Raw genomic sequence first — 23,968 nt, 5'->3', positions numbered from 1 at the left:
GATATAAATCGTTATGTCGTCAGAAATTGTAGTAATTTATCACGTATCTCTTACGATAGTCTGTATTCTACGAAAACGTTAATTTTTACAATTTATTCACTATTTAGCCGATTTAAACAGAATAATAGTAGCAATCCTTACCGATAATATGTTTCATCGGGCTATTTCTAAATAGCACACTATTCCTCGGATCGCCGAGGTCGTTCCTTTAAGAATCATTATTCGTTTCTGGATGACTTTCAGATTTCTGGAAGAGAAGAATTTTTTTCAGCGCGTATTAAAGTCGGCTGACTTAGAATCTTGCCTTGTTATTCTTATCCAGTTTAAACTTCCCCGATCAAAGAAGGGATCGAGGGGCCTTCAGCTTCCTTTCAAATAGGATCTGCGTTTCGTTGCGTTTCCTTTGTGAGACGTCCTTTATTACCGGCCGTCCTTTTCCTTTATCTGCGATTCCTCATTCTCCTTTTTCGTTTCAGTAGGTTTGAAACCGAATCCTAGGGGCTCGTGCCTTTGATTCGTAAACGGCACAAAAGGGGCGTGGGAGCGGTATTGCTCGTGCGTTCTTTACGCGATGTGCGGCTTAGCGGATTCCGGTCTCAACAGAATACATAATGAGAGAAGAGATAGAAGAGGGATGGGCGGTGAAGAAGGACGATATACTCGACGGGAAGCGCGGATCGAGAACGACAACCGGTCCGGAAATCGGCTCGAGGCTCCTCCGCCCTGTGGGCGATCACCTGCCCGCATTACTTCGAGATAGTTATATTTTTATGAGGACGGGAGGAATGTGTGACACGGCAACGAGTTCGTGTTGATCGGCTTAAATGTATGCTGCGATGAAAATTATTTTCCTCCGGAAATAAAAAGGCCACTCTAGAACGATGTTAAGGCTTCTTAACGTTGAAACTTCATCCGTCGTCGGAATCGTGAACTGTTAGGAAGAATCCGATGGAACTCGGTTGTGTCATGTATAATGCCGATTTCACGGGCAGGCTGTTATAAGTTCGGGTAAAAGAGTGCCTCTATCCATTAATAAATAAGTAGAAGGTATTTTCCTGTCTTTTTTGTATCGTAATCTCTTTCGTTCGATCGCGAAGTGATATTTAACTAGATGTTGTAAGGGCCGATATCTGAATTTAGAGCAACGGTATAGAGTTTCCTAGCCGATTCGATCTTTTTAAATAAAGGGATCCGGGCGCGATATAAAGCAGAATCGACAACGATTAACCGAGTCGATGAAAGTCCGTTTCACCTGTAGAAACTACCGTATCAGAATATGTGCAAAACGTAATTGCGAAAGACGACGAGAACAGGATTACAACAGATTTTATAATGTAAGGAATTATTAATTTTATTATCGCTCGCGATCGTAAGTCGTACCTTGAATAACAACATGATTTTACACTTTATATAAAGCTTGTTTAATGAAATATTTAATCGGGTAGCTAATTACAGATTTAAGTCGATCTCTTTTTTTTCGTCGGTAGGTTTTGAAAGAGTTACAATAACGTAATAAATAGATCCGGCTTGTCGAATTTTGTCAGCGGTAATAGGAATAGACCCCTTTACCTTGGTCGAATTTAGCCGCTGGTCACACTATAAAACCGGTGCAAATCGGCCGACCGGTTATCTTGTCTCGATGTATATACTTTTTCTCTACGTTATTTTCTTATTGCCGAAAACTGACTCCTGCCTTTTTCAATCTAGAGGATTTAGCCTTCTTTTATCTAATTCATTCCGACTCTGCATACCCTAAGTATATGTATAGGATTTAAGAGTATGTTTTAGAATAACTAAGGAATATATCCAGAACGAGGCAAAAAACAACTAAAACAGAATATAATTTAAAAAAACTGATATAAAATGAAAAGAGAGTAAAAATAAATAGGTTAGCAAATAAATAAAATTAGAAAAAATAAAATGAAATGAGTAATTATTTTTTATAAATAAAAGTAATTTAAAAAAACATGTTTGTCGGTAAGAATAACAAGTATTATTTTAAAATGTAATTTTAATGTAACAAAATTAAAATTGCAATTTTTTTTTATTACATAACTAACAATTAATATGTATATATATATATATATATATATAACAAATTAACTGTTTAAAATAATTAATATTGAATTAATTAGAAATATTATCATTAATTTAATTACAAATCCGTATTTAATGCAGCAAGAAGTGATTCATTAATGATGTGGGATCAATTTTGGACTGAAAATTATACGACCGTTAGGAGAATTTTAGAATCGAGTGTCCGAAACTGTAAAAGACGATCTCTCAGTTCGAAGTTCCATTGCTGGAACCGTGAGGATGTACTCACGAGAAGGGTAACTTTTGAGTGATCTGACGACGTAGGCTGTATGTTTTGGATTTAATACCTGTGCGTAGGGCTGACGCCCGGGCTATCGAATTAAACGCGAAAAAGTAATTTTGGCGTGTTTGCCACTTTTTTTTGAACGGTGACCTGTTATTCCGATTTATATTTTTTTCATAAAATTAATTTAACATTTATTTAAGTTTAAATAAAACCTAAAACCTTTTCCTCTATTTTTTCATTAACATTCTCATACTACTCATATATTATTAACCGCTCGGTTTTGGGCGATCTTCGCTTATTACTTTGCGATACCGTTTGTACTAACGATAATATATACCAGTTATAGAGATTCGAGATTCAACATTCGTAAAAATAATAATACATCATTATCGACAGAGGGTTTCCCTCGAGCAAAAACAACATATACGCGGATTAAGTTAGGTTCTCGATCGATTTGCGTACACTAGCTCGAGACAAAACCGAGCATGTGTGCGGTCATTTCCGCTAATTTCAGCGTGGAAATTAACTAAAGGTTTATTATAACGTATTATAAGAAACATAGATACTCGGCCGGATACAATTCGGCCGTGTGGTTTTCCTGAGATAATTGCACAGTAATTTCATACTGCGCGATATTAATTTTTTCATGATTACGTCCGATCCGATACGTAAACGAAGTATGACTACGCTATATTTTTTAATTACATGTCTGCGGTTCGACGAAATAGATTCGAAAATAATTGTTACCTGAATTAATGACCGTGTACTAAGAAATTAAAGCACGTTAATTGTTAGTAAAGATAAATAAATAAAAAACAACATCGCGCTCAGCTATAATATAAGCTTATGTAAGTAGTATTTTAATCCACGAATAATAATTTTTGCGTCATAATTTATAATCGACTTGCCTCGTAAAATTTTATCACTATAAATTTTTGTCTCTGCATGTTATGTCGTGTACAATCTTAAAAACATGCGAAGAGATCGATCTTTATTCAAAGAATTACAAAGATTTTTGTTTGAAATTTAATCATGAAATTTTTATTCCACCCAGGAAATTTTGTACAAAAAATATTACGAATGTCATCTAAACAAATAAACCCGTCCAGTAATTATTTTATAAAATATTTTTCCCGTTTTTTTTTTACCATTTTTTATATTTTGTGAGAATAAAATCGTCACAATTTTTTTCTGTAGTTCGGATACAAAGTTCCTTTTCAAGGTACAAAGTTCCTTACTAATTTACGTACCTGTAAAATTATGAGATCCACTTTATTTGGGGTGTAAGACATTTTTTTAAAGTTAGAAATCATAACGCGGTAGAAATCTCACGCAATCGGTTCTGTATGTCGCGTTAAAAGATTTATGTTAAAATAGGTAGCGGAAAGTGTAATAATTAATTTTATTGTTATATTTTTAAGCCGATCACCGCAAAATCATCGATCGATAATGTGCTTTCCGATTCCGGGTTAAAACGCTTCTAGGGATGGTGGACAGACGGACACTCAGTGTCTAAAGAAAGCATCGAGCTGTCCTTCTTCGGTGCAGTCGCTCGTCTTCTGCTGCGGTTTTCAGGGATTCGATCTTCCTTTCTCAACCTCAACGTTTTTCAACGCTTTAACCCTTACTTCTCGATTTTTTGGTTCTACAGGGCTCGATCCGTGCCGAGGTTGCAAGGACGAAGCCATAGCCATTGTTGGTACGATGTGATATAGTTGTCTGCGGATCGGACCGAGGACCAAGGATTCATGTTTTCTGTTAGACGATCGCTTGATAACCGTAATAACTGAAGTATATCGAATGAAACCGGCTTCCAAATTATTTTCAAACTACTCGCGAATTGACTCATTTAGAATGAAATACCAGTAAGTATTAATAAACTAAGAAATTACATTTCTTATTTTATTCAGACCAGAGTTTGAATGAATAGCGGTAAAACCTTTTGAACGAAGTATCCCCGTTTATTTTCAAAAAAATTGTTATCTATCTTTAGCGCTCTATTCCTTAGCGTTATCACTGTCTTTAGTTTAAATTTAAATATTTACGATATCTTGTGTTCACGGCATAGTCGTCCGTTTCGATCCGAATGAGATGCTACGTTAAGATTAGATGTTTAAAAACAAGATGTGAAAAAATACTTGTGAAAATAAAGATGTGATAAAGATACTTGTTTCCAATGAAAATAAACGATGTAAACGTATAATTATTTTATTTGTTATTGATCTTCATATGTGATTAATGTACGCCTATGGGATCTGTAAATTAATAAAACTTAATGCTCGTGAATTTTATTGGGGTTTATCGTGTACGAGAAACCCCAACACTCGTATACGAGTATTGGGGTTTATACTCCGTAAACGATTTTAGATACGGATGCGAAAGAAAAGGTGCGACCGATTCGGCGCCCGAGTTAGCTAGTCCCCTCGTTCGTACGTCTTCCTTAGGATTAACCGCATTCCTTTTTTTTTTTTAATATCGTACGGACAATTTCATTATCTCTATTCATTACTGGTATATCGAAAGATTAATTTCTTATAGTTTGTTGGGTTTTCGACCTCCTAACCTTTATCCGGATGGTGCGATTCCCACTCTAGTCCGTACTATTAGATCGACTTTGACCCCTGTTTTTCTTTAACTTAATATAAATATCGGAATTAAACGGTGAACTTAGCCTTTATTAATTATGAAAAAAGTAACGAAAAAGATCTCAAATTTTGTAAAAAGGAAATAGTAATGTATCTAAAAGAGCTTCGTTAATCTTTTACGAATATTTTATTAATTTTATCGACGATCGTTTTAAATAATTCTTAATGCGGTGTTTAAAAAATTTTTACTTCTACTGTAAACCCGATAAACGATCTCGATTTTCGGATATCAGGTTCTTTAACGACAATACCGGTATAACAAAACCGGTACCGGGTCCGATCGTTCAATGCATATTTAGTTTGCGTATCTAACTCGTATTAATAATGCGTGTTGTGCGCTCGAGTATTCCATTCGCTCGGCTGCGGGACACAATAGATGACGAGACAATGGGTCCCTCCACTCAAAATCATAATGCTACCCGCCTCTTAAAACTCGCCTCATTGTATGCGGTTTATAAAACGATACCGACCGAAATAAAAATCTAATCAATATCCCGAGTATCATTAAATAACATCTGTGTTGTTTTAAAAAATAATTTCGCCCGCAGATAAATTGAGTTAATTATTCGGGATTTAATAAATAATTTTTTAACCTCGCTCGTTAAATAATAATTTCTGTTTTTTTAATTATTCCGATCTGAAATTAAGTAATATTACTTTAGAATAATGTTACACCGGGACTGATAATATATTGTCTTTTATTGCCGTACTTTGGTCGACTGATTAAATCGTATTTAAGGTTATCTAAAAAGGATTGAGCCTTTGGAGGCCAATATTGAGAATTTATTTATTTTTATTGGACCATTTTTCCGGCAACACCACAAGTTTGCTGTAGAACTACTGTGTTTCTGGTCAAAAAATTATGACTCGTGGTTATCATAGGCCTCTTTTGAAATTAACTTAACACCATTCAGGGAGTTCTGCAGAGACCGAAACGAATGATAATCTGATAATCTGCCAGGTCCGGGCTATACCGTGGACGCATTAAAATTTCCCGGTCAAGTTCTCTCGATATCTGAAGGGTCGTTAAAGACGTTCGTGGTCTGGCGTTCTCAGCGTGGTATACGACCCCCTTTCTGTTGACCGGTTCAGGCAGTTTCCTTTGAATTGCTAGATGGAATCGCGCAAATTGTCGACAGTACAGGTCTGAGTCTATCGTTCTGCTTGGGGGCAGCGGCTCGTGATGCACGATGCCCTTCCGATCCCACCAAACGCACAGTATAACCTTCTTGGGCGTCAATATGGGTTTGCCACAGACCGTGGAGCTTCTATTCGCTTCAACCGCGATCTTGTTTTCACATTTTTGTTGTAGATTATCCGCTTTTCATTACTCGTGGTCAACCTATTCAGAAATGGCTTGATTTCGATACGTTTCAGTAGAGATTCGCAGATAGAAATTCGATCGAGTTAATTTTTCTGGTTCAGATCATGCGGCATCCAAACGTCGAGCTTCTTTTTGTAGCCAGCCTCCTCCAAGTGGTTTAACGCTGTTTGTTGATGGATATTATGTCTCGGCAATGTCATGACTGCTTCCATGCAGATCTTCCTCGACTTTTTATCAGAATACGGTAACGCTATATTGCGCGTAAAACGCGTAAAACCTTTTAGAACATCTATTATTTTAGTGACTTTTTTTTGTATTGTCTTTAGTCATTTGACTGGTTTGATGCAGCTCTCCAAGATTCCCTATCTAGTGCTAGTCGTTTCATTTAGATATACTCCCTACATCTTACATCCCTAACAATTTGTTCTACATGTTCCAAACGTTGCCTGCCTGCACAATTGTTTCCTTCTACCTGTCCCTCCAATATTAAAGCGACTATTCCAGTATGCCTTAAGATGTGGTCTTTAACTCTGTCTCTTCTTTTAACTATATTTTTCCAAATGCTTTCTTCATCTATTTGCCGCAACACCTCTTCATTTGTCACTTTATCCACCCATCTGATTTTTAACATTCTTCTATAGCACCGCACCTCAAAAGCTTCTAATCTTTTCTTCTCAGGTACTCCGATCGTCCAAGTTTCACTTCCATATAAAGCTACGCTCCAAACATATACTTTCAAAAATCTTTTCCTGACGTTTAAATTAATTTTTGATGTAAAAAAATTATATTTCTGACTGAAGGCTCGTTTCGCTTGTGCTATTCGGCATTTTATATCGCGCCTGTTCGTCCATCTTTAGTAATTCTACTTTCCAAATAACAAAACTGTTTTACTTCCGTAATCTTTTCTCCTCCTATTTTCACATTCAGTGGTCCATCTTTGTTATTTCTACGTTTCATTAATTTTGTTTTGTTCTTGTTTATTTTCACGCGGTAGTTCTTGCGTAGGACTTCATCCATGCCGTTCATTGTTCTTCCTAAATCCTTTTTACTCCCGGCTAGAATTACTAATCATCAGCAAATCGTAGCATCTTTATATTTTCCCCTTGTACTGTTACTCCGGATCTAAATTGTTCTTTAACATCATTAACTGCTAGTTCTATGTAAAGATTAAAAACTAACGGGGATAGCGAACATCCTTGTTGGAATCCCTTTGTTATTACGGCTTCTTTCTTATGTTCTTCAATTATTACTGTTGCTGTTTGGTTCCTGTAAATGTTAGCAATCGTTCTTATATCTCTGTATTTGAACTCTAATTTTTTTTAAATGCTTAAGATTTTATTCCGGTCTACGTTTTACTCCTTCTCCTTCTACTAAAAAGTATAGCAAAAATTTATATTTTTTGTATTGTTATTTTTTTTTTTATGTTTAAGCGCTATTAATGATGATGCCCAAGCAAATAATCTGCAAATATATTTTAGTGCTACGCAGTTTCATATATATGATATAATTGTTTATTAGAATAATTATTCAAATTCATTTCCAAAAAGAGTAGTTTCTCTATAATATGTAATTGACTGAGATTATTTTCTTCCAAATAAATATTTTTCAACAAAATGTAATTATAAGTGTTTTAAGTTTTAATTTTATTAATAACATTAAAATTTAACGATTGTTTTATAATATATAATACATTTATAAAAAATATCGAAGTAAATGTTTGTGTTTTATGTGTTATAAGCTTAAAAAAATTAGTTAAAACATTTTTTAGGGTTTCTGAAATTATTTCTATCGATAAAAAAAATAATGATTATTATTGAAATTTTTCTAATTTGATTTTTAAATGAATTTACCGATTTATTCTTAATAAAAGTGTGTTGTCAAAAAAAAAACACTAATGATGATTAGTAATGAAAACTAATGACGATTTTTTGTATAATAATAAAAAGATTTACAAGAATATGTCATATTTTTTTTTGGAAAAAATAATAAGAAAATATTTCAAAAAGTTTTATTACCTCTAACCTCGGTTCTTGTTGCTGGAGTCAAGAACGGGCAAGATAAATAAGTACTTCATGTAGTGTACAGCATAGTATAGTAAACGGCGTAGCTACTAAAGATTGATGTAGACGCCAATAGAGCACTCTGTAAAAGTGTGCGTTCTTGGCGACGGGGACAAGAGCCGTCGTTTTGTAACTGCTTACCTCTTTACTCCGAGGATAAGAACCGGTTATAGTTTATTTCTGTTAATATCAAACAGCCATAGGGAACGTGTTAACAGCATACCAAACCGACCAAGAGACAAGTTCTTGGTCACTATATCCGATATTTTATTAAATCCGATGTCACGATAAACGGTACTTACTGTATATATATATATATAAAAATCCTTACCAACTCAAAATTAAACATTATCTTTTGTATTCGAAATTTCAACATAACTGAATAATTTTGACTTTTGAAGCACTAGCCTCCCCCCCCCTATCTTACACCGTTAAAAAGTGGAGAGAACGTGCCCTTCGCCTTAAGGTGGTCGACGGGTAACAGACAATTTAAATGGAAATTATACTTGAGTTCCACGGTTTTAACAGTTACCGTGATACGAATAAACTAATGTAAAAATAATAATCATCTCTCCTCTCGTTCTGAGCGAAGCGATGGTCTTTACATTTGGGTCCAAAAAATTACAGTAGGGCTTCTTTTTAATAGAAGAGCTAAATTCCGGGCAAAATGTTTCGCTAGCCGTAACTCGAAAACAAAGGGTTTCCAGCCCTATGTTCAGATGAACCTTTTTCATTATTTTTTTACCAGTAGAACAATTCTATTCTAAAATTAAGATATAAAATAAGAAAATTAAAATATCGCTGATTCACTTTATCATTACACGTCTAATGTATCGATACTTTTAAAGTGTTATTTTAAGCTTTAATAAGTCTCAGTAAAAAAAAAATCAAGTTGTCTGATTACTCACATTCGCCAATATTTTTAACTGAAAATCCTGAATACGTTAGCGGTTTTATAATATTATTATAACGTTACGAATCAGAGGGTACGTCGATGACCGCTAGTATTTAACAAGTAAAGTTGAAGGTTTCTTATGTAATTTGAGCTGGGAAATAGGATAAAACTGGTCCCAGAACGGTAACCCCAGTTTTTTTAAGATATTCGACGTAAAACACAAAATTTCGGTATCGAAAACCAAGTTTTTTTAGGTTTTTATTACGATAGCTTTGTTAAAAGACTAATAAATACGAAACATTTAGTAACAAAACTTGTAAGAATTTAATTCTGAGAAAATTAATTTAAATACAAGCAATAAAAAAGTAAATAAAAACTTTTAAATATATATATATATAACAATTTGTAGTTTGTAATCAAGTTATTTGTAAGTTGTTGCTCGGTGATATTCTTTAAACTAGTTACGAAAACCTAGCGCTGTAACGATGCGGCTTGGCATTTACTGTATCTGTTTCCTTTGTATTTCACATATTAACATCCGTTAAAACGAGATAGAAGTGCGGTCGGACACGCCCTCTGCATAGTTTAAAACGGTTGTAACTGTGACGTAATTTAAAAAAGTGCACTTTAAAAAATTATTTTCCTACATAACGTACGTAATTAATTTCCACGGAAATTCTTTTCTTAAATTAATTCCACTTCTGTTTTGAATTGCGCATCGATAAATTAAATGCATTTAGCTTTTATATCCGTGTTTCAGTTAGATAAATCGACTTAAAATTAAGGAAGGCGTAGCGTATTTAATTAATATTAAAATCTGGAAAACAGAGTCGGGATAAAATTTATGAATTTTCTATCGGTTAAATTTCTAAATGTAGTATAAGTTCATCATTATCTTATTCCGACTTAATACGTATATCCTTATTCCCCTAGGCGAATGAACTTTTTCTTTCGATTCTTCGTTCGGAAAAATAATTACCACGAGATCAGGAATTCGGCCAGTTTATTCTTAAAATTCACTACGTTTTAAGGAATTAAATCCATCTGTCGGTAAAAAAATTCAATTTCGGTAATAATAAAAATTAGTTTTATCTCTTTTCCGAGTTATGATTTCTTTCCGGCAACAAAATTGATTACGAAGTGAAGCAAAAAAACATTTCTCCGATTACTGCATGACAGTCGGTTGTTTTTTGTTATCTACGAAAGAAAATCGTTTTGGAATATTACGTTAAATATTTTTGCTGTAATGGATATACTCGTTAGATTGTAACAATCATAAAAAAAATGTTCGAATTCGACTTGATTCAATCTTTTTTGTACGAAGTATTTTATAAATTATGTTTTTACCGCTTTATTTTAAACTACATCGAATAGGAAATGTTATTAACAAATCTACGGCCCAGTCGACTAAATGCATGGGAGATTTTTCTATACAAATTTTTTTGCAGAATTATTTGTTTTTGTATGTATTGTTTTATAACGTGTAATTTTGTATTTTTTGTTAAACTACAAATAATGAAGACGCGTGATTTCGCTTTACCCGCGGATAAATCAGTGGTGTTAATATACCGGGGTAGTTTGGAATGTTCACGGCATGACATAGAGATGGTGAAAATATGACTGAATGATTACGATATTTGTCATGTATGATCATTTAGATGACTTGCTGAGAAGTTTTAGATGCATGAGTTTAGTCGCTTGTTTGTGGAGATCGAGTAAAGCGAACAAGTTTTGACGTTTTCTGAAAAACGGATAAAATTGAAGTTCGATCTGTTATAAAGTGATTTGTATTAAAAGGTTTAACACCGATAGACGTAAAAAATGAATTAGAGTCTTCGACGGTAAAAAATCGAGATGATGAAACGCTAGGACTTGCAAAAACCACTTCGACCGACGAAATTGTGCCAAAAATCAACAGTGACGTATTAAATATATCGTATTGAAAGGCGACTCGTTCAAAAATTAAAAAAAAAAATTCTGATATACTTGCGTTTTATTAGTTAACCCCTAACTTTTCGAACGACCCTAATAAAACAAAACAGCGACGTGTTAGTTCCGACGCAGTACAGCTTTCGACGAAGCAGAACTTTTTACGGCAAAAGAGTTCGACCCGTGCGAATCATGATCTTTATAACGACTTGTTATTACCGCATTCTTTCGTCTTAATCGTTTAGCAAAATGGGCAGCGCTGACTTCTAAACCGCAAGTTAATATAAACGCTCGACTATAATCGCATGACTTAATAATTATTTCATGCAAAAATGCGAAGGAATTTTTTTATTTTTAAGCAGGTATGGAATTATTTTTTTCTTCCGCTGTTCCGTTCAACCGCTCTAATTGAAGTGAATGTGATTCGTTACGTAACGGCTCAAAATATAAAACTAACTGAAAATCAGCGAGGTGATATTTTAAGAGGATTCTTTAATCGTTTTAACGATATCAAAAATATTATTTCAGTTTACCTTTGCTTACCGTGCCACGATTCAAATATATTTGTTGTTCGGCTTCGATGCTAAAAACAGTTGTATGACGTCTGCGTATTTGGGTTTTTACGTCGTAGCTCCACAAAATAGTCAAAGAATTTATATAAATATCCGTTTTGTAGAGCATCATCCATTATAATGAGCCGAGCGTCTTCGATTAGCTCGAGAGGTAAATAAACTAGCGCTTCGCACTCTTAACACCAGGATTTACTTCTTTAATTTTCTCTGTAATCGGTAATAAAATAACGAATACGATTCATACGTAAATCGAATGTAACGCTAGCGGCAATAATTGTTACATTATTTATTACCGATTAAGTCGTAAGTACTCGCACGGGTCAATCTCTTCTGCCCGAAGTATTATTTCGAAGCGATAACAAGTTAGTATTTTCAATGTGTCGTTCACACGGAACGGCCGTACTTATTCTTTGCGTAGCTGTGGTTCCGAACTCGCTCTATGAAGCGGTTCCCCAAACGGTTGTTCTCAACACAAATGTAGTTGAGGACCTATAAGGAAAGCGGTTATATTTCAGCGAATAAAAATTTTTATATATATTCACAGGAATCTTTTTAATTGTTTATCGTTAAAATCACAAAGTTGGACCTATAAAAAGACTTGAGTACGAAAAATTTAATGATATTAAAATACTTTTATAAAATATTCACAATTAAAGTGTGTATATATATATATATATATATATATATATGTTATTGCAAGCTGTAGTGCTGTAAATTAGGAAATTATAATACTTGAATCTATTAAAAAACAGATTAAATAAAAACAAATAAAAAAAAGAATAAATGAAATCAAAAGTAATAAATACTCTAAAGAAAAATAATGATTGCTTTTTTGCGCTAGTGCTATGAAGTGAAATAAAATAACTAAATAACCGGAAGAAAAAAATCTATATATCTATGTATATTAATGTGTCGTAAACGTTCCATTGTGTAAAAAAATTCTTCAACATTCTTTAAAACAAGAGAAAGAAGGTCGTCTTCTTACTCTTTATGGTTTTTATTAAACTTTACTATTTACTTTTAAATTATTCTAATTTGTTTAATTAATATATATATATAGAGTTTGTAATTTATTTATTATAAATGTTATTTACAAAAAAAAAGTTGTAGATATACAAATGTCAATTAGATTTTGAAGTAGAAAAAATATAAAAGGCGATAAATATAAAATAATTGTTAACCTTTGCGAGATATTAAATTAAAGTTGAAAAATTACGCAATAAGTTTTATTAACTTAAAAAAAACCAAAAAAACCGATGACTTGTGTAAAAGGATCCGTGAAATGTCATTTGAAATATAAAAAGTTCTTAAAATTCAGTTTTTGCAATGTAAGACCTCCAACAAACACCTAAAGTAACGAATATTGCCGCTGCGGTATATAACTCGTATTTATGCCAGAACGATATTACACAAAATTTTCGAAAACTGTTCCATTTTAACTTATATATATTATTATAACGAATGTGATGGTATAAAAACAACTTGTGATGAAATAAATATTAGCGAATTATTTTTTAATGAAGACATGAAGAAACTACGACACCGGTGGACGACTCTATTTATTACAAATTTTTGTCGTTTTGGTAAAGATAAATGGAGAGGGGAAATCCGGAGAGAAAAAAATCTATATTTTATTAATTTCTTAAACGTTTTACCTCGGGAGTACAGGGTTCGACAATTTTTTCTAGGAATGATTACGCAGAAATCTGTGTAGCTATTTAAAGAAAATAAGGTGGATTACTTTTGTAAAAATTACACTGATAGACATGTGATACCATTTCTTTAATTGCTTTTTGCGTGCATTACAAATCTTTAAATACAATTTTTCTATCACCCATAGTTTTAAATAAATTACGCTTCAAAAAGAAATTAAGGAAAATATAGGTAAAATTTATAATTTTGCATGGTCATACCCGTGTTACAATGATTTTGCTGATGCTTTTCTTTAATAAATAGCTTCAGGCACATCCCGAATTAATTTCCAACTGTAATCGGCTAGCATGTTAGTATTCCATTTCCCTTTATAGCGGCTTTCCATCACCGAAATGTCTTGGTGGAAACGTTCATCGTGTTCGTCACGTCTCCGAGGTTCCCCGGGAAAAATCCAGATGTGAGTGGAGGAAATGTATTTTTAAAGACGTATTACATTCCATTGCTCTGTTTGAAGTAAGAAGTTGATTAACAATATCGTTGTGATTATCGGATTTTTGTTTCCCGAGAAAATCTTTGCAAACGTCTTTAAATGAAGCCCAAGCTGTACAAACTACATTATTTAAAATCGAGTTGAATATATCATCTTGACCAGCTCTCTTATTTGTAGATCAAGAAATATTCCTTCTTTAATTTTTCCTTCACTTACATTCGGAAATTTCTGCCTGGTGTACAAAAATCCGAGATTATCCTTCGTCATTGCTTTTACAAAATTTGTATTAGTCCCAGATTGATATGGACAAGGGGTAAAAATATTTGTTTGGGTTCAACTAAGGGCTCGTGAATAATATTTTCCCATTTGGAGTTAAGTTGTTTCGTTTCTTCCACTCTTTGATAACATAATGTTTATCTCTAGCTCGATTGTCCCCTTCGCAAAGAAAAAACATGTACTTAGTATAGCCTAACTGCATGGCTAACAAAATAGCTATAACTTTCAAATCACCAAATATGTTCCAGCTATGTTTTTTATTATTTATTTTTTCAAGAACGTCTTTCATCACATCGTATGTCCCTTTCAAACTAATACCAAAGCGATTGGTATTGAAGGATACTTGTTATTGTTGTGTAGTAGAACCACTTTTATACTGTACTTGGACGAATCTATGAAAAGCCCCAGTCCTCAGGTTTATGAACTTATCCTAAGTACACCATAATTTCATCAATATTTGTGCGATAAACCAAATTATTTTCATCAATAAAGTACTGAGGAAGTTCTTTTTGTCGGCTTCGAAAGGCCAAAATTTTTGTATTTTTTTGAAGTAAATTCCAACCTTACATTCTTGATCCTAACAGTTCAGCTTGATTTTTTGAAAAATTTAATTCCCTAACAAAGTCATTTAATTTACATTGTGGTAAAAGATGTGGCTTATTGGAAGATAATTCAAAATCAAAATCATTGTTGTCTTCTTCAATACTGCCTGATTCTTCATCGCCGCTTCGAAACATACATTCACTGGTGGCTCAGGAACTGGAATAATTTCAGTATAAGGTACAGGCCTGATTGCAGTTTGCAATGAAGGACATTTTACAGTATGTTTAGATTTTTTAGAAATTCCAGACACACTTGTTAAACAAAAGTAACAATCGGTTGAGTGATCCTTTGGTTCACTCCAACCTATAGGTACACCAAATGGCAAAGCCTTCCGTATACCTTTCAGCCATCCTCTTAATATACAGAATTAGTAGTGCATGCTGTATGAGGAGCCCACGTCTTATCCTGATCACCAACTTTACATTGAAAGTACAAACGATGTGCTTTTTTAATTAAAGGTGTAATGTTTTTTCTATTTGATTTTACGGTAAACTCACCACATACGTAACAAAAGGCATCCACATCGTTTACACAATTTCGAAGCATTTTGACACTACACTGTTAAAATTAAGACAGCAATAAGACTGAACAAAATTAATTAATTCTTAAATCCAGTGCTCAATACAAACAACACAGCTGTGTTTTCAGCAACATGTTTTGACCTGCACAGACATGATTAATAATGTCTATGAAGGCTCACTCTTCAGTATTAGATATGATGTCAACAGAAAAAAAAAATAAACAAATATAAAAAATAAAATAAATTTTTATATGGATTAATGAAACGGGCTTAGAATTGGAATTGATATCAATGACGCTAAAGGGTACCAAAAATCGATCCGATCGTTGTAACAGACAAATCGATAAACAAGTCATTCTAACAGTTTTTAAAGTTTAAATTACAATATTTTTTATAATTAATGCAAAAATTGTTTAGTAAAATTTTATAAACTTTAAGTCTATTTTCAGTGAAAATAGATTGAAGAGTGATTATTTATTTATAACTTATTCCTTGATATATATTTTTTTAAATTTTAAATATTTATAGACATATGGATAGAATGCAAGTCATATTAGATTGCGAGATTTATTTTTATCCATTAATTTTAATTATTATTATTATTATTTTTTTTAAATAAAAGGCTTTTTATATCATTTTATATGTGGCTGTGATATGATTTAATTCTTTGTCTAGTATTGTTTATTTATAGCTTACAAATTATTTTAACAAAGTAAAATAATAAAAATGAGCTAACAAAATACAATATAGGAGCTTAAAGTGATAATTGTACGTTGTAAAATGAAAAAAATCCTTTAATTAAAATTACATTTTTTAAAAATAATGATGGGTGATAGAAATATTCTGAGTTCATATTCGTTTTCAGCATCAAAAAACAGATTAAAATCATGTATCGCATGTTGGGAAACAAAAAATTATGTTTATCAGTGTTATTATTGTTGTAACCTCCTATTCTTCTGAATAATCGTGTTTTTATTGTTAATAATATTTATGGCCGCATACCGCTCTATTCCGCTTAATGTATTTTATTCTAAACTGATTTTCTACTCTACCGTTTTATACCTTATTTTATAGATGTTTAACACTTTGTGCCCAGGGTTAACGATTCAGAACTAATAAGTAATGAAATCAGAGATTTAAAAAAAAAATTAGAATTTTTGTTAACTTCTCGATGGAAGATTATCGCTCCATTATTTTTATGAAATGTTCATGTATACCTGTATACGACACTTATTTAAAAACGTTTCGATTTTACAATTTATGTAATTATTATGTATCTGTAATTTTTTTTCCATATTGAAAAGAGATAACAGACAAAACTTACCAGACAAAAATTATGCGGCCGTATTAATTCTTCTTTTCACCGGATTCAGGAATCTTTTTCGGAACCTTAAAAAACAAATTAAAATCTATCATCAAAAAAACATAATTTTCAATCTTATCCTAAACTTCCACCTGTTTACTCGTTTGACGATAATTAATCTTAAATCTTGACAAATCGGTAATGGGAAACCGCGATGTACTTTTATTTAATTTTGTAATTGTATAAAAACTTAGAATAAATAAATAAACATAATTTACTATTTATTTTATTCATCTGAAATTATGATTTCCGAAGCGGAAACTCCCGCTTCTTTGAAAGGAGTCAAGAAAATTTGAGGAGGGAGGCGGATGATAAGACGGCGGTAGGTTCCTTAATTATTATTTTAGCGGAACGTATTTTACACGGTATCAAAGTTCAGTTTTCAAAACAAAAAATAAATATTAAAATAATAATAAAAATAAAAATAGACCTATTACTTACCCATCCAGAATACGACTAATATTAGTCGCATTATGCCGACTCGATAAAAGCCGGTTTAAAACACATTTATATTTTGACGAAGATAGATTAGAACGCTTCTCAGAGAAGTCACTTACGTGTTTTCGATAATATTTATATATACCTTTATCTTTGACGGTGTAAAAGCTGAAATCTCTTGAATTTTATTTTGTGTTATAACTGTAAGAGGTAAATTTTCATTATATTTAATTATATATTCTAATCTATACTTCGGACCGATTATGACGTAATAAAATAACTACACCAAAATAAATAACTGCCTTATTTTTAGTTCCCGAGTAAAATGTACGAATATTAATGTAGGCATATTTATTTAATGCGTAAGCTATTTGTATGACTACGATCCGGGGCGATCTTTAACCCATATCGGTGGATTTACTAGATCGTTTTGAAAAGAACACGTTTTTGTTAATTCACTTTATTCTAGACTGGAGAATTAACTTTTTCGGAATAGAACGCAAGGATATCGGGAGAGGTTTCATCTCCCTGTTAATCGCAGAACTTGAACGGATGTCCCTTGCTGCTGTGTCTTTCATTTTTCGGGCGGATCAGTGTTTATTTAGTGGCGGTTATAATTAATTTGTTTTATTTACGAATGGAATTGTTATTTGCGTTCCGATCCTGTAGATCGGTTAAAAATTGACGGGGGCTAATCGTGGGAGACAAGGCCCACATGAGCTTCGTTCTCCCGGCGTGACTCCATATCATTCCGTCCTCTGAAGTCCTTTCGGTACTATTGGTTTGCTTGAAACTTCTTTCCTTTCCTTCCATTCGGTTTCGGAAGAAACTTAACATCAGAGGCGACGTGATATCGGTTACAGATGGTATTGCCAACAACACTGAACTCCGACAAACATTAAAAAAAAACTTATTTTACACTTTTTAGTCATACATTAATCATCATTTTTTTTTTGCTTGGCATTTTCCCGCCACCACCCCATTCTGTCGCCCTAAAGCATAAGACTGAATGTCTGTGCCACAAACGGCTACTAAGCCACGGAACAGTTTACCGACCGTTGTCCTAAATAGCTCCTAGAGCTTACGTAACAGCGTGAGCGGACTAAGCACGGTGCCATACACCACCGGCTTAGTGTGCCAACCGCTCACTTGTCATATATTTACTAAAATGGGTAGGCGCACCCCATCAACTGCTAAAGATATATATATAACATCCACAAATTAAAATTAACTTCGTCTAAATACCAATTCGCTGCCACACATAGTTCGCTGAATGCCAGCAAGTACCTGTCCACCATTAAAGCGCTTGGAGCCTTAATTGGCTGGTGATCAGCCATGTATCTCTAGGTTAGCTTCCGACAGCAGTGCGGTAGGAATCTTTCCCGTAAGTAAACTACTGATGTAGGTTGAACATCGCAACCGCATCAAGGAACTCCCACACGGTCCGACAATGCGGCTTTCGCCCCATTGATTTGCCGCTTGTGAGTGGCCAATTTTCCCCTTGACCTCTAACTTCCAAGGTGGCCCGGTCACTGTCACCTAAGTACTTATGAAAACTCAGCTGATTACACAGACTTTATATTTAATATCGGGGTTACGATTGTACGATAATTTGACTGCACCCTTGAGAAACATAAACTTCGTCTTAGGCACAGTAATCTTTAAATTTTGAATGTCCATCCAGCTCTCTGCGGTTGACAAGGCCGCTTGCACTCAATCTTCCAGATGCGGTTGTGATTTACCACGAACTACAAGGAGGCAGTCATTGGCGAAAGCCTGGGCCGTGACCTCGGAATGTCAGTCTCAGAAACTTGTCAGATATCAGGTTCCATAGCAGAGGACCAAGAACGGAACCCTTCGCTTCCCCTGGTGACGGGTTTTTCCACAGCTACGTGCGCATGTTTAAACAGAGCCGTACGATTAGACAATAGTCACGTACTACGGTTTGCAGGGTACGGGAAAATTGGCGGCGTTCTATCTCATAGAGGACAGAACTCCAACACAAGGAAGGAAATGCTGCCTCTATGTCTATAAAAATTGTCAAAACATATTTACAGTCAACGCTTTCCCCTCGGCAAGAGCATTTAAGATCCAATCCTCGGTGCCAACCCTTTTTGTGAAGCCATACTGGCCTCGATTTAGAAAACAGTTCACCTCGATGCTTTCCCAGAGCCGTTCCACAACCAGCCTTTCAAGCAACTTGCCGATTACTGGCAAGAGGCTGATGGGCCGATAACTGCCGACCTCACTAGGATCCTTTCCTGATTTTAAGAACACTCTCACCAAAGCCACATTCCAACAAGCCGGGAAGTAGCCCCAGGCTAAGGCATCCCGTGAACAGCTTCCAAGCGGCAGACAGACAGCAGATGGTAGAACATATTCGGGTCAAGTTGGTCAATCCCCGGTGCCTTTTTCAGTGCCAGTCGAGAAAATACTTGGTCTGTATCTACGGGATCCACAGCCCGTACGCCAGGGAAGGGCGTACCCCCAGCCCGAATGCCGACCTCTGCTTCACCCTCCCGAGCTTCTGGAAATAGAGTATCCAGGAACGCCTGGTAAGTTGCCACAGATGTTAAAGTGTGGTCACGACCACCAAACTCGCATCGGAGCTAGTGCCTTCTGGCCTAATAGGAATACGCTTTTCGGGAGCCGTAGTGTTTGGAGGAAGCAGTGTCCTCCCAGTTTCCGGAGGGAGTCGCATGTGCTAGCCGAGACAATATTTTAAGTATAAAAAAAGGGTAGGAATCGATGATGTAAAAGAAACCGATCAACTCGCTAGTTTTAGATTTTTATATATTATCTACGTCATCGGGATTTCTTATACGATTCACGGAAAGGTAAGTCGCAGTAAGTGTAAAAGATATCTAATAAGTTGTTTATTGTAGTTTTTACTTTTTTTAACGTCGGTTTAATGCTATGTCTTTCTTTTCGTTCAGTAAAAATTAAAAGCTGTTATACGATACTTTTGGTAAACGTGCCTGTCTATGTTCTTTTTTTATATAAACTGTTTATGTTCTTATAAGTCGACTGTCAATGTTTTGGCGAAATTTAATAAAAGAATTGCTTTAAATTAACCCCGTTCGATAAAGGTTGAAAAGTATTACCGTCTTGGCATCTTCTCGTTAAAAGAAAAATATACAATAATTTTTCTTAAATCGTAATAGAAAAAGAATGGGAAAATTTCTAGAATGCGTTTCGTATGCGTATCATCCGAATTTTATCTTATCCTTATCTGATTTTTTCAGAAATTTAACCGAGTACGTCCCATAAGAGATAAATCACTCTGTCGATTATATTGTTATAATTGTTGCCGAGTTATAAAGCAAAACAGACTGTGATAAACGTAAAATGTAATGAATTTTTTAAACCAGATTGCAGCATTTTTAGACTCAGAGGCGCTCAAAATGTCCGTTATAATTTATTTTTTTTGGTTGAGGATGTGCTTCTGTTATTGCAAGGGGTTTTCAGAAAACGAAATAATTATATCGTCTGCATGAACGATATGAAGATATTTTTCATTTTTTGTCGCCATCCTTGCCTAGTACCGGATCGTAATCGCATAAAAAAATCCGGTTTGGGAAAATTAGAGTAAAAAAGTAAACGTATTCCCGCACCACAAAGAGATGAATTTCGCGCTCGTTACCCGTCTTTTCTCGTCGTTTCTCTGTATTCCTTTTCTTATTTTTTCAAGACGTTATTTCTCGGCTTTATGTTTCTTGCGAAGGCCTTGTCATACGAGCAGTGTTTTTTTCTTTTATTCTTACTCCTATTTGAAATAATAATAAAATTTTAAAATAAACGTAAAAAAATAAAATAACCTTAAAAATACCGCTTTAAAATCTTTAAAAAAGATACTTTATAAAGATTTTTTTTGTTGTGTGTTTTAGCTTGAAACCACCGGCTAAAATTCGGAATAAAAGAGGAATTAAAAAAGTATTTTTTTTACTTTAGTACTGTATTCTTTAATTCCGTTTCTTTTATTTAAAAGATTCTATTTTTTCGGCGTACTGATGTCCACATTACTAAAAAATAAATAGCCACCACACATGACTCCTTAAACGGTTACTCTTTCACGCGGACTCAATGGTATCCTTCAAAGTACACAAACGTACTTCTTACCCTGCGTAATTACGATCGTCAAATATTACATTTAGGAATTGCTGCGATGCGATTTTAAAACCTGTTTTGCTAATCGTTGTAAGTGGGATTCGTGATCGATCGCTAAACTTCACCTTATTACGTTAGCGTTATTACTTATTTAATTGTAAATAACAGTTTATTACTTCGTAATCGCTTTTGGTACGAGTAAAACACGATTAGCTTAGAATTGAAAAATAGGTTCGCCACGTACAAAAAAATGAAAGCAAATGCCCCCCTGGAACACAGCCGTATATGCTCTGCATTAAAAACTATCGAACCGGATTAGGGCGCGCGCCAAAGTTATTATTTATGTGACTGCCGGGTTTAAGAATGTCAAAGTCCAATTAAAAAAGAGGGTCGCATGATTTTCACGCGATTTGAATATATTTATTGTTGTACAATGTAATAAATGTCTACTCGTACTCTACCATCTTTGTACGGTTCTAACAAAATGATCGAAAAGAGGGAACAATTGAAGTACTGTTTTTACTAGAGTAAATACAACTTTTTAAGTCGTTTGTATGCAAGTATGCCCTTTTGAGTTTAAGAAAGCGTTTTGTACTGGAAAAATCGATATGCGATTTGTTTCGTAAGAAATCCGGTCTGGGAACAAAACGTACGAACGGTAAAAACGTTTAAACGTAGAGGAAGAGTTCTGTACAAAGAGTTGGGAATTCTTTTGAATTTTTCACCGCTTTCGAAAAACAAACCGGGTGTTCCCGGTAAAAAACTACTTTTTCACCGTCTTAAGACGTTTTTAATTTAAAACTTTTGACGTTTTCCATACAATTTCGTAGTCTGTCTCCTTGCCGAATTTTTAATTTTTATTCTACATGTTAGAAATATCTACGGGAATTAGGAAACCCGTATTTATCCCGTTTTATCTATTTAGCGGGGATTTATCGGAAAGCACCCAATTTTTATTTTCGGGTATCGTGACCAAATTATCACTTCCGTTACGATCGCATCACAATATTTATCGAAGCTATGAGGTCTAACCGTAATTCGGCTTCACTATTCGACTGTTTAAGGTTAAAACTTGAATCGTGTTTACAAATAAGTTGCCTCGGGTGCTAATTTCAAGTTTCTATAGAAATGGGTTTTGAATCTTTACAGATCTTAGGGAATATAACTAACTTTAGTTCTGTTTATCCTGTTTGGGTCGGTTTTAAGCAACATTCCTAAACTTAAAGTAAACATTACTCTCGGTATTTTCTAAACAAATATTTCAGTAAATTCTCAGCGTTGTATATTATCTGGAATGAGATTCGCCGTTTCCGAAAAATCGTTTGCATCCTTTTCCGCCCTTTACCCCTTACCGTTAGGTTGAAGTAAGGGAAAAACCTTTTCTTGGTGGTACGTTATTAGCTGAGGATAGCATCCCTTCCGGGGTTCAGTCTCAGCTCGTCCAGAGACTGGACACGCAATATTTCAACTTTGTTTTAATATGATACTTTTTCTAGACGAGGACGCTGCTGGTTACGTCAGAAGCGCCCTCGTCTAGAAAAACAGTACGGTTTGTCAGGTTATATTTATATATCAATTTGTTTGCGTGTAAATACGGTATATGCTATTATTTCGATATAATATATAATACCCGTATTTGTTTTTATTTCTTAAAATGCTAATTTCTCCAAAACTGTAGGCGGATGAAGCCGTAACATAATTACAAAACAATAAATTTTTGCGTTTAATCTTTGCATATAAACTCGCACGAACAATTTTTTTTTATATTTTTTAAAACAAATCGAAGTTTAATGCTAATAACGTTCTCGGCTACTGTTTTAGCAATATCTGTCTGGAGGATAATTCTAAGATGTTAATCACTTGTTTCATATTTTTATTATAAAAAAAAATACCGGCAAGATGTTCCAGAACTTTACCGAAATTTGAGTCGTACTCAAAACATAACGTTTCCGCAAGATGAAATCAGAAATCATTATTAAACGTATGCTTTGGCTAATAATGAAGATATGAAGTCTTTATATCTTAAATTTAAAAAAATTAAAAAATAACTTTCTGAAATGTTTTCTTAAGCCGGTAAAAATTACAAAAAATTGCAAAAATTCAGTCCATCTAAGTTACTCGGTTTAGTATAAGGTGACGTATACTCAACCAAGTCACTTGACTCACTATACTTAACCGTATACTTTACTCGTAATCACGAGTTATTTAGCCCAAATATTTTTGGATATGTAAAAAACCGTTAATCTATCTTCTTCCTCTCTGGTAAAACTTGAAAACTATTTCCTTGTTGATAACATGTTTAGAAATAATATATATTGTAATTCGATAGATTTAAACAGTAAAACATTATAAAAATAAATTTTTAGGTACTTAAACGAAGATGTTCCCAACGTTCGTCGAAATAAAAAATAAATGTCCATATAAACAAAATACACTATTTATAAATATCCCGAGTAAAATAGACAGTAAGTAACGTATATAAAAGTAAAATTATACAGTAGTTTATAAATATAACGATAATGGTATGCCTATAAATTCACGGAAATAAATAAAAGTATTATAAATGCGTTCTTCGGGAAATAAGTTGTAGCGATTAGATCACCTACACGTACCAAAAAAAAAATCGATCATTAAAACGGGTTTGCATAATATTTTAATTCGTTTTAGAATAAAAATAAAATCTTCGGATATTGCTGAAAATTTGATCGTAAATAATCATCACATAGATTTAATAGTAATCTACATCGGCAGTTGCATTCAGGTCTAATCT

At 33.9% G+C, this 23,968-nt stretch overlaps 1 protein-coding gene and 1 long non-coding RNA gene across 2 annotated transcripts in view; one reads left to right on the top strand and one right to left on the bottom strand.

Annotated features, from left to right (window-relative positions):
• LOC142323606 (glucose dehydrogenase [FAD, quinone]-like) overlaps positions 1-16,679 on the bottom strand; it is a 115,442-nt gene extending 98,763 nt beyond the window's left edge. The window contains exon 1 of the mRNA XM_075363449.1: positions 16,615-16,679. The gene's annotated coding sequence lies outside the window, so the exon portion shown is untranslated. The remainder of the gene's footprint in view (positions 1-16,614) is intronic.
• Positions 1-23,968, top strand: part of LOC142323608 (uncharacterized) — a 470,455-nt gene that overhangs the window by 172,554 nt on the left and 273,933 nt on the right. The window lies entirely within an intron of this gene.

Source organism: Lycorma delicatula, chromosome 4 (genome assembly GCF_047948215.1).
Source record: "Lycorma delicatula isolate Av1 chromosome 4, ASM4794821v1, whole genome shotgun sequence".
Taxonomy (NCBI): domain Eukaryota; kingdom Metazoa; phylum Arthropoda; class Insecta; order Hemiptera; family Fulgoridae; genus Lycorma; species Lycorma delicatula.
This window is presented reverse-complemented; position numbering and strand designations above follow the sequence as displayed.